This window comes from Nomascus leucogenys, chromosome 10, assembly GCF_006542625.1.
Source record: "Nomascus leucogenys isolate Asia chromosome 10, Asia_NLE_v1, whole genome shotgun sequence".
Taxonomy (NCBI): domain Eukaryota; kingdom Metazoa; phylum Chordata; class Mammalia; order Primates; family Hylobatidae; genus Nomascus; species Nomascus leucogenys.
This window is the reverse complement of record NC_044390.1, coordinates 56,220,912-56,233,454: the sequence shown is the minus strand read 5'-3', so window position 1 is coordinate 56,233,454 and position 12,543 is coordinate 56,220,912. Positions and strand designations below refer to the sequence as shown.

General features: G+C 40.5%; 1 pseudogene; it reads right to left on the bottom strand.

Moving 5' to 3' along the window:
- Positions 1-6,027: 6,027 nt before the first annotated feature.
- Positions 6,028-6,924, bottom strand: LOC100588005 (annotated as a pseudogene).
- Between the last annotated feature and the right edge of the window lie 5,619 nt (positions 6,925-12,543).

Here is a 12,543-nt window from a genome sequence, read left to right as displayed (position 1 = left end):
CACAAGATGACTGACATTTAAAAAAAGGCCGGGCACCGTGGCTCACGCCTGTAATCCCAGCACATTAGGAGGCCAAGTCAAGTGGATCACCTGAGGTCAGGAGTCTGAGACCAGCCTGACTAACGTGGTGAAACCCCATAACAACTAAAAATACAAAAATTAGCCAGGCGTGGTGCTATGCCCCTGTAGTTCCATGTACTCAGGAGGCTGAGGCAGGAGAATCCCTTCAACCCAGGAGACAGGGGTTGCAGTGAGCCAAGATGGTGTCATTGCACTCTGGCCTGGGCGGCAAGATAGAAACTCCATCTCAAAAAATAAAATAAAATAAAATAAAATAAAATAAAATAAAATAAAATAAAATGTATGTTTTTTGGACTGCTTTGCAGGGTGGTATTTGCAAGTGATCTATTGGTCTGTATTTTCTAGTGAATACATAAGTGTGCTCAAATACACTCATCATAAAAATTCAAAACATAAGCCCTCAATTCATTGCACGTTTATCCACACTTAATATTCCACTTTCTTGTTTAACTGCAAAACTCCTAGTACACGTTCTTATTTTACTGAAACTACTTTGTGTCTCCCATTCCTTCTTTAGTTTCATCCAGTTGGACTTAACTTCCAACCCTTAGCTGTCAATAATAATGCTCACATTGCTGAGTCTAACAGATACATTTTAACATATTAAATAAATTAACTTTAGATGAGTCAGCCAGGCAAGCAAGCACACATCGATGTCTCAGTTTGGGCTATAGGTGAGTTTGGCTCTCAGGTGATCTCAGGTAAAGGGTCTTGCTTCCATTCCCTTTGAACATTTCCTGCAATACCTTTCTGGTGCTCAGACTCACCTGTATGAGGACTCCAGGATGAAGGTCGCCATATGGAATCCTGAGTTCTTCCGTGGATGGTGGATGATGGAGACTAAACCTCCGTCCCCACATGAAATGGTAGAAGGAAGTTAAGCATCACTCCCCTAGCCAGATATAGGACTTTCAAAGAATCGACCACGTCCCGTTCTTCCCTAGGTTGTGCAATCTTAAGGGCAACAGCAGAAGAAATACAGCTAATTAGGTACATTTCTCTGTTGTTACTCCATCCCCTGAGCACCTGATTTCCCTGTGGGATACTGGTCTGAAAGGCAAGAAAAATCTTCCTGCTGATTCTCTGTTCCCAAGAGACCAAGTTAGAGGCCAAGTGAATCCAGACTTCATTCCTCATTCTCTTTGGACTCTTCTCCTTGCAGAGGTCTAATCTCCTTAGCACCTTTGCCCAACCCTGAGTTAAAATTTTATCCAAAGTGTAAGATTGAGAAACCTGTCTTTACCAGGTCCTTTGGATCTTCAAGGCATTGACTTGTGGTCGGGACCCAGCTGTTGACCTCTCCAGAAAATTGCTATTCCCTCTTCAACAACGGAGAGAACTGTGTTTATTTGCAATAAAGCCATGGGTAGTTACTACAGTTCTTGGCTTCTTGATGCTTTGACAAAGCAATTAGAGTTCTAGGCTTGTAAACACAAGTAAAGAGTTTGTCTTGCCCAAAGCTATCCATAGAGTAGAGGAAGAGCTTTGATTGGAACTCCGCCACAATGTTTCCAGTTCTTACACTGCAGGGCAGTGGTTCTCAACTAGAGTTGATTGTCCCTCCTGGAGACTCTTTGGAAAAATCTGGTGAAATTTTCAGTTGTCACATGGAATGTGCTACTGGATTGAAGCTGGGGTGCTGTTTAACATCCTACCATGCACAGGACAGCACTCACCACAAAAAAATATAATCCACAACAAACGTTAACACTGGGGAGATTGGGAGATGGTTTTAGTCCAAACTTCTGGAATTTCAATGTGCATATGAATCCCTTGGGGATCCTGTTCAAACATAGCTTCTAATCTGGGGCCTCTAGGATGGGTCCAGACATTCTACATTCGCGACTATTTCCCTGTTCATGTTGATGCTACCCTTCCTATTCAATGGTTCACCCATTTGTGGATCAAGCCTGTGGTCCATTCCATAGAATCTAGTTTCAGAAAATTAAAAAAAAAGGCTGTGGTTCAGTGTTAGAGCCAGATAATAAGTATTTTGAGTCTTCTCCACATAAAATTCTACCATGTTCCGCATGTCTCTGACTTTAGTTGGTGAAATGTTGACTTAACCGTCCCGCTTTTGCAAAAATAAGTTTACATTTGCCTCTTAAGTACTTTCCTCATGATAGGAAATGAAACTTTTAGAAATTCCACTTGTCTTATGGAGTTTATATGAGAAGTAAGTAATTTCTTTTTTTTATTAATGATAGTGATGATGATGATGATGGATGTTAGCCTTCCCGCTTTTTTATTTTAATTTTCAGATTTATTTATTTATTTATTTTAAATTTTATTTTTCCATAAGTTATGGGGATACAGGTGGTATTTGGTGACATGAGTAAGTTCTTCAGTGGAGATTTGTGGGAACTCAACGCTCATTGGAAAGTACTGGCACAGAGCAGATGTTCAATAGGTAGCACCTTGTGACTATGTCCCAGTTTCCCATTTACTATGCTCATGGTCAAAGCAGAAAGTTTTCTTGGGACACGAAATGTGCCTAGTGTTGAAGCAGTGTTGTTTGTCTGGGGAAATACCTGAGGTTGGTTGTCTCACACTAAAGAAGTCAAAGAGCCTGACACAGGAGTGAGTTTCAGAACAAAAGTTTAGTAAGCAAAAGAAAGAAGAGAGAGCTTCCTCGTGCAGAGGAAGGGGACCTGAGTGGGTTTCCGGGTTTGGGGCAAGATGCGGCTGGTTTTATAGATGAGCTTGAGGAGGCAGGGTCTGATTTGCATAGGGCATACATAGTGGATAGACTGGACTAGATGGGACATTTGCGTAGCCCATGAAGAGGCTGGCCATCCAACCCTAATCTTTTATTAGGCAAATAGAGTTTTTATCTGGCTGGCGCCATGTCACCTGCACACATGGCGACAAAGAAAAAAGAAGAGAAAAACAACCTCCATGTTGAATACACCTGGCTTCCGGGTATCCCTTTTCTATTGGCACAGCTGCTGGCATTTACCCATGCAAGCTTCCAGCTTGCTTATCTAGGCTTGCAGCTTGATTTTTCCGGCTGCTTTTTGTTAGAAAAGACATGATTTGGGGGCTGCTTTTTATTTATTTATTTTTATTTTTTTTTGAGACAGAGTCTCTCTCTGTGGCCCAGGCTGGAGTGCAGTGGCGTGATCTCGGCTCCCTGCAACCTCCGCCTCCCGGTTCAAGCAATTTTCCTCTCTCCTCCTCCCGAGTAGCTGGAATTACAGGCATGCGCAACCACACCTGGCTAATTTTTGTATTTTTAGTAGAGACGGGGTTTCACGACGTTGGTCAGTTTGGTCTCAAACTCCTGATCTCAGGTGATCCACCCACCTCGGCCTTCCAAGGTGCTAGGATTACAGGCGTGAGCCACCAGGCCCGGCTGGGGGCTGCTTTTTATTAAAAGGAAAACCTTACCGAGGACTCCCATACCCTCTCAACTGCCGAAATAATTTCTTTTTAACTCCTATATTGGTGTCGTGCTCCTCCTGGGAGACACAATACTACGGTTTTGAAGGCGGGCCTCTTCCAGAGCCCTGCACAGAAAGTACAGTGCTTGAGAGTCTATCAGATTGTGCTTTGCTGTTCTCCAGGACGTTGTCTCTGTGCTTTTCTTGGTGCTCTCAAATAGTCACATCAGCAATTTTTAGACTCTTCTAAGCTATTTTACTGTCTTCTACTCATGGGAATATCTAAAGCTGAAGTTTCTTGGTGCATCAAATTACTCTTCCAACTCTTCCAGAAAATCCTCCGTGTCTCCATGGAACTTCTATCTTCCTTATTGTTAAGTCTACGGCGTATCATTCATAAACATTTAATGTCAACAGATGTGTGAAAGGCTTGCATGTCTGTTTCTCCCCCAGGTGGATAATTATATTTTTATAATTTTGATAATTATATTTTGATATTTATTAACTCCCCTTCTCTCCATAACAGGATTACTGTTCTCCACCCAGGACTCCAGGTTTTGATGATACCTCATAGAGAGAAATGGATATCCTTACAAGGGTTGATGTTGAGCTTGAACGTGCGACGTGCGTGTTTGACAGAACGTGTGCACTCATGAGATGTTAAATTGTGAGATCCCACCACTTCTTTTCATCCTCCTTTCTCAAATTCTCCTTGTCTAAATTTCAAGAACTAATTTGATTTGATTGGTCGTATGGACTGAATATTTTTGTTCACTTCAAAATTCTTATGACCTAATTTCCATTGTGAAAACTTCTCCAACATACACTGTTGTGTGTAAAAATGCATGACATTAAACCATTTACTATTGGCATGGCGTTTATGCAGCAATAGCTTACTGATCCAATAACCAACGCAAACAGAGATGAAAGCATTCAGAATAATCTGACTCTTCATGTTCTTGGACATGCATTCTGATATTTGAAGGTAACATTCATAATTACCTTGTTATTCATACTTAGTTCAAATAACCGAACTAAAATGAGAATACTTTTGAGATTCCCTTATATGTAACCAGAAGATGTGGGACAGATATACGTGTTTTTGCAGCAGTAAACTGTGACCCTGATTCACAAGTCTCTATTCCAAGAGGCAATACTGGGTAGAGATTCAGGGTCTTGTGTGAGATATTCTTTGATCATGAAGATTGAAGCGATTTTAGAGTATAAAAGAGATAAAGCGGCTGGGTGGGGTGGCTCACACCTGTAATTCCAGCATTTTGAGAAGCTGAGGTGGGCGGATCACTTGAGGCCAGGAGTTTGAGACCAGGCTGGCCAACTTGGCAGAACCCTGTCTCTACTAAAAATACACAAAAATTAGCTGGGTGTGGTGGTGCATGCCTGTAGCCCCAGCAACAGGAGGCTGAGGCACCAGAATTGCTTGAACCCAGGACGTAAAGGTTGCAGTGAGCTGAGATTGCTCCACTGTACTCCAGCCTGGGCAACAGAGTGAGATTCTGTCAAAAAAAAAAAAAAAAAAAAAAAGAGAAAGAGAGAGAGAGAGAATAAGCAATTGATAATAGAGTAAATAAACATATTGTTTATTTGCCTGCACATTAATATTTATAAAAACAATTTAAAGAGGGAGATGCTTGTTAGGACAATGGTAGAAGTCATATTTGTAGGTAGCACTGGAAAATACTAAGCAGAAAAAACAGTATGGTACAATGACATAATACAGATTATGTTACCAAATCCTTTACCGGGATGAACTAATCTGATTATATATGGACACTGAGGTTCTGTACCTCAATCAGCAGATAAACATCATTGAAAACTCTTTTATAGTAATTCAATGCATGACTAAAAATTTTACTCCATCTTATTTAAGGTTCATCTCTGACTCTAAGGCCATATTAAGTCAATTAATTTATGTAAATATGTCAGATTGTATAAACTATATTTGAAACATGTATTTGATAAGCAACATTTGCCTAAGTACTCAGTGCTAATAAATGTAGCAGGCACTGTAGACACTAAAATTAATTGAGGACAGAACTCCCATGAGTCGAATAAAATACCACAAGTCACTAAAACCACCCTTGACTGGTAAAGTTAACATTACCAGGAAGCACAGTTAAGATAGTTAGAGAGAAAGGAATTATGGACTCAAATGTGAAAAACTGTGGTTTCAAATATTCACCTACAATGAAACATCTTAGTGACCTCACAGTTACCAAGTATAGTTGATTCTGTAGGATGAGTATGACTCACCACTGTACCAGACAAATAAGAATCTCCAAATTGTGTCTGATGCTAGTTTGGAAATTACTGTGGGAAAGGAGTAAAATGACAAATGCAAAAAACTGTTGGATATCACAGAGCAGAAAGCTTCATAAGGGAATAGCACACATTCTGTCAAGGAGTTGAGATCAAGGAAACTCAAATTCCAGGAAATTAATAGATAGAGCATGTTCTGCTTCCACAATCTGACTCTTAAATCCCAATTTCTGGTTTTGGGGCATAGAGCTCTGGAATCACATGCATTTCTTTAAAAGCGACCCTTTTAGTGTTTCCTTCTGGAAAATTGTTTCAGAGCCTTCTTTATGTCTTTATTTCTCAGACTGTAAAGGGGTAGAGCATGGGGGTGACCACAGCATGCATCACTGACATGGTTGCACTTGAGTGTAAATTTTGAGTCACAGCAGAACTAAGGTACACCCCTAGCCTTGTGCAATAAAATAAGGAGACAACTGAGAGGTGAGATGCACAGGTGGAAAATGCCTTGTACTTTCCCTAAGTTGATGAGATTGCAAGTATGGTGGAAACTATCATAGAGTAAGGGTGAAGGATCCCAGTGAGGGGACCAACATACATCACCCCTGCTGCAAAATACATCACCACGTCATTGAGAAAGGTGTCAGAATAGGCAAAGTAGACAATCTGATTAAGTTCACAAAAAAGTGGGGGATTTCCAAGTCTGTACGAAATGGCAGTGGCCTCACCGTTAAGCTTAGAAACAAGAAATTCAGGGCACTCATGATCCAGGACACAAGAACCAGCAGTCCACAGAGCCAGGGGTCATGATGCAGGGGCAACAGACGGCCACAAACCAGTCATAGGCCGTTATGGTCAGAAGAATACTATTTAATCCTGCAAAGAGTAGGCAAAAGCACATCTAGGCAATGCAGCCTGCGTAGGCAAAATGACTTTGTTATGTGTCTGGATATTCACCAGCATTTGGGATAGTAGTAGAGACAAAACAGATGTCTGCAAAGGACAGGTTGGTAGAGTATGTGGAAGTGGGAGTCTGAGGTGTGGCCAGGATGATAAGCAGGTTCCCAAACATGGTGATCAGATACATGGAGAGAAACAGCCCAAAGAGGAAGGGCTGCAATTCTGGTTCCTCTGAAAGTCTCAGAAGAAGAAATTCTGAAATTCGTGTAACATTCCTTGGTTTCATCTTGTTGATGTGATCTCCAAAAAAAAAAGAGAAAGAGAACATGACACAAGCATGCATTACAAACCTATCAGAAACTCTATCACTTGTATTCCATGCCAAAAAGTTAATTAAAAAACATTTTTGGATTCCTGGGTTAGATGGCCGAATAGGAACAGCTCTGGTCTGCAGCTCCCAGGGAGAAGGTGGGTGATTTCTGAATTTCCAACTGTAGTATCTGGCTTATCTCACTGGGACTGGTTAGACAGTGGGTGCAGCCCACAGAGGGTGAGCAAAAGCAGGGCAGGGCGTTGCTTCAGCAGGGAAACGCCAGGGGTTGGGGAACTCCCTCCCCTAACCAAGGGAAGCTGTGAGTGAGAGACGGTGCTATCTGGCCCAGATACTAAGCAAAATATATAGACCACTAGCCAGACTAATAAAGAAGAAAGAAAAGAATCAAACAGACACAATAAAAAAATGATAAAGGGGATATCACCACTGATCCCACAGAAGTACAAACTACCATCAGAGAATGCCATAAGTACCTCTACACAAAACATCCTCCCAAGACTAAACCAGAAAGAAGTTGAATCCCTGAATAGACCAATAACAAGTTCTCGAATTGAGGCAGTAATTAATAGCCTACCAACCAAAGAAAAGCCGAGGACCAGGCGGATTCACAGCTGAATTCTACCAGAAGTACAAAGAGGTGCTGGTGCCATTCCTTCTAAAACCATTCCAAACAATAGAAAAAGAGGGAATCCTCCTTAACTCATTATGATGCCAGCATCATTCTGATACCAAAACCTGGCAGAGACACAACAAAAAAAAGAAAATTTCAGGCCAATATCCCTGATGAACATTGATGCTAACATCTTCAATAAACTACTGGCAAACTGAATCCAGCAGTGCAATCAAGTCAGCTTCATCCCTGGGATGCAAGGCTGGTTCAACATATGCAAATCAATAAATGTAATCCATCACATAAACAGAACCAATGACAAAAACCACATGATTGTCTCAATAGATTCAGAAAAGGCCTCTGATAAAATTCAACACCCCTTCATGCTAAAAACTCTCAATAAGCTAGGTATTGATGGAACGTATCTCAAAATAATTAGAGCTATTTATGACAGATCCACAGCCAATATCATACTGAATGGGCAAAAGCTGGAAGCATTCCCTTTGAAAACCAGCACAAGACGAGGATGCCCTCTCTCACCACTCCTACTCAACATAGTATTGGAAGTTCTGGCCAGGGCAATCAGGCAAGAGAAAGAAATAAATGGTATTCAAATAGGAAGTGAGGAAGTCAAATTGTCTCTGTTTGCAGATGACATGATTGTATATTTAAAAAACACCATCTTCTCAGCCCAAAAACTCCTTAAGTTGATAAGCAACTTCAGCAAAGGCTCAGGATACAAAATCAACGTGCAAAAATCACAAGCATTCCTATACACCAATAATAGACAGAGAGCCAAATCATTAGTGAACTCCCATTCATAATTGCTACAAAGAGAAAAAAAAATACCTAGGAATCCAACTTACAAGTTCTCTTCAAGGAGAACTATAAATCACGGCTCAAGGAAATAAGAGAGGACACAAACAAATGGAAAAACATTCCATGCTCATAGATAGGAAGAATCAGTACCATGAAAATGGCCATACTGCCTACAGTAATTTATAGAGTCAATGCTATCCCCATCAAGCTACCATTGACTTTCTTCACAGACTTAGAAAAATTACTTTAAATTTTATATGGAACCAAACAGAGCCCATATAGCTAAGACAATCCTAAGCAAAAAGAACAAAGCTGGAGGCATCACACTACCTGACTTCAAACTATACTACAAGGCTACAGTAACCAAAACAGCATGGTACTGGTCCCAAAAGAGATATAGAGGCCAATGGAACAGGACAGAGGCCTCAGAAATAACACCATATACCTACAACCATATGATCTTTGACAAACCTGACAAAAACAAGCAATGGGGAAAGGATTCCCTATTTAATAAATGATATTGGGAATACTAGCTAGCCATATGCAGAAAACTGAAACTGGACCCCTCTCTTACAGCTTATACAAAAATTAACTCAAAATGGATTAAAGATTTAAACGTAAGATCTCAAACCATGAAAACCCTAGAAGAAAACCTAGGCAATACCATTCAGGACATAGGCATGGGCAAAAACTTCATGACTAAAACACCAAAAGCAATGGCAACAAAAGTCAAAATTGACACATGGGATCTAATTAAACTAAAGAGCTTCTGCACAGCAAAAGAAACTATCATCAGAGTGAACAGGCACTTACAGAATGGGAGAAAATTTTTGCAATCTATTGATCTGACAAAGGGCTAATATCCAGAATCTAGAAAAAACTTAAACAAATTTACAAGAAAAAAACAAACAACCGCATCAAAAAGTCAGCAAAAGATATGACACTTTTCAAAAGAAGACATGTATGTGGCCAACACACGTATGAAAAAAAAAGCTCATCATCACTGGAAATTCAAACCAAAACCACAATGAGATACGATCTCACGTCAGTTAGAATGGCAATCATTAAAAAGTCAGGAAACAACAGATGCTGGAGAGGATGTGGAGAAATAGGAATGCTTTTACAGTGTTGGTGGGAGTGTAAACTAGTTCAACCCTTGTGGAAAACAGTGTGGTGATTCTTCAAGGGTCTACAACCAGAAATACCATTTGACCCAGCAGTCCCATTACTGGGTATATACCCAAAGGATTATAAATCATTCTACTATAAAGATACATGCACATGTATGTTTATTGCAGCACTATTTACAATAGCAAAGACTTGGAACCAACCCAAATACCCATCAATGATAGACTGGATAAAGAAAATGTGGCACATATACACCATGGAACACTATGCAGCCAAAAATAGGATGAGTTCACATCTTTTGCAGGGACATGGATGAAGCTGGAAACCATCATTCTCAGCAAACTAACGCAGGAACAGACAACCAAACATTGCATGTTCTCACTCATAAAAGGGAGTTGAACAATAAGAACATATGAGCACAGGGAGGGAAACATCACACACCAGGGCCTGTCAGGGGGTGGGGGGCTAGGGGAGGGATAGCATTAGGAGAAATGCCTAATGTAGATGACAGGTTGATGGGTGCAACAAACCACCATGGCACATGTATTCCTATGTAACAAACCTGCACCTTCTGCACATGTATCCCGGAACTTAAAGTATAATAATAAATAAATAAATAAATAAATATATAAAAATAAAAAAATTAAAGGAATCATTAAAACACAAAAATAAGAAAGAAAATAAAAAACATTTGGCTGGGCGCGGTGGCTCACACCTGTAATCTCAGCACTTTGGGAGGCCGAGGCAGGTGGATCACCAGGTCAGGAGATCGAGACCATCCCGGCTAACACGATGAAACCCTGTCTCAACTAAAAAAAAAAATACAAAAAATTAGCCGGGCGTGGTGGTGGGTGCCTGTAGTCCCAGCTACTTGGGAGGCTGAGGCAGGAGAATGGCATGAACCCGGGAGGTGGAGCTTGTGGTGAGCAGAGATTGCGCCACTGCACTCCAGCCTGGGCAACAGAGCGAGACTCCGTCTCAAAAAAAAACAAAAACATTTTTACATTGATAGATAAAATCATGTGTATTTATCACGCACAATGTGATAGTTTGAAATATACACAAAATATCATTGTGAGATGGCTACATGTAGCTAATTAATATCTGCATGACCTCACATTGTCCTCGTGTTTCCTGTGAGAATACAACATCCACTCTTAATATTTTTTGAGATTACAAAATATTACCATTTACAATAGTCACCATGCCATAAAACATATCTCTTGAATTTACTCCTTCCCCCTAACTGCAATTTTTGTGTCCTTTGACCAATATCTCCCCAACCCTCACTCCCAACCTACTAATCTCCAGTAACTTTTATTCTATAAGTTAATATAATTTGCCTGTCAATCTGTTCCCATTAGGGTATCCCCTTTTCATCCCTGACTATCTTTAGTCAGTCTTTTCCTGGGGGCATCTATTCTATAGGTTTAAGGTTGAGGGAAGAGGGATGAGGAGATATTTGTCAAAGGATACACAATTGCAGTTAGGATAAATAAATTCAAGATGTTTATTGTACAACATGGTGACTGTGACAACTGATGATATTTTACTGCATTCTTGACAAATGCTAAGAGAATGGATGTTAAGTGTTCTTAACACAAAAATGATAAAAATGTGAGGTAATGCATGTATTCATTTGCTAGATTTAACCATTCCACAAGGTATGTATACTTCAAACCATCACGTTGTACACAATAAATACATACTATTGTATCTGTGAATTTAAATGAATTTTGAAAAATTTACAAGATACTCTTTCCAAGGTGCTAATCTCAGAGAAGCTAGTATAGAAACATCTAAAGATATGTCTTACAATTACCAAATATTTGATAAACAAAGGATTAAGTGACAGCTCTTTGCCTGTGTGATAAGTATGACATTTCTATTTGTTTACTAAAGAATCATGAAGCCAAGGAATATTGTACCCATATTAAGAGAACATAGTGCAGACCCTTGTTATAGAGAATAGTAAATTCCTGAAGATATCAAGGACTTTGCTCCCACCACAAGTCAATGCGTTTGATATCCAAGGTACCTAGTTGAGACAAGTTCCTCAATTTAGACTTTGGAAACAACTTTTCCTCAGGGTTTTGATAACCTCTTAAGAGTTCAGGTCTCTAGAAGAGAAGAAAGTCCATGGAGAGAAAGTAATAAAGACTGGATTCACCTTGCATTTAATCTGGTGTCTTGGGAATAGAGGATACAAGAAAAAAAAATTATTTCATCGCAGAGCAATGTCCCACAGGGACATGGTGTGCTCAGCGGTGGAATAACAAGAGAAAATGTGCCTCACGAGCAGATATATGAAGCTGTAAATACCTCCTGTCCTGTTGGCTTTCAGTACATGCAACCTTGGGCTGGACAGGACACTGTTCTTTCTTTGCAGTCCTAAATCTGGCTCAGGTACTGATGCTTCACCTTTCCTGATTTCTTGTCTTGGGATAGAGTTTCAGTCTCCATCATCACCCAGCTAGGGAGGAAGACACACTTTCATGTAGAAAACCTTCCTTTCAGGAAACCCATCAAGGTGAGTCTGAGAACACAGTAGGTACTGTAGAAAAAGATCAGGAAGACCGGGTGCGGTGGTTCACCCCTGTAATCCCAGCACTTTGGGAGGCCAAGGTGGGTGGATCACGAGGTCAGGAGTTTGAGACCAGCCTGGCCAATATGATGAAACCCCACCTCTCTAAAAAATACAAAAATTAGCCAGGCATGGTGGCCCATGCCTGTAGTCCCAGCTACTTGGGAGGCTGAGGCAGAAGAATCACTTGAACCTGGGAGGTGGAGGTTGCAGTGAGCTGAGATTGCACCACTGCCCTCCAGCCTGGGCAACAGAGTGACACTCCGTCTCAAAAAAAAAAAAAAAAAAAAAAAAGAGAAAGAAAGAAAAGTAAAGGAAAGAAAAGGATCAGAAAGAATGGAAACCATGAACACGGACCCTAGGTCACCTAAGAGCCAATGCAGCCTAACCCAGAGCAGAGAGAACACTGAGGTTGTTTGCTTGATTAATT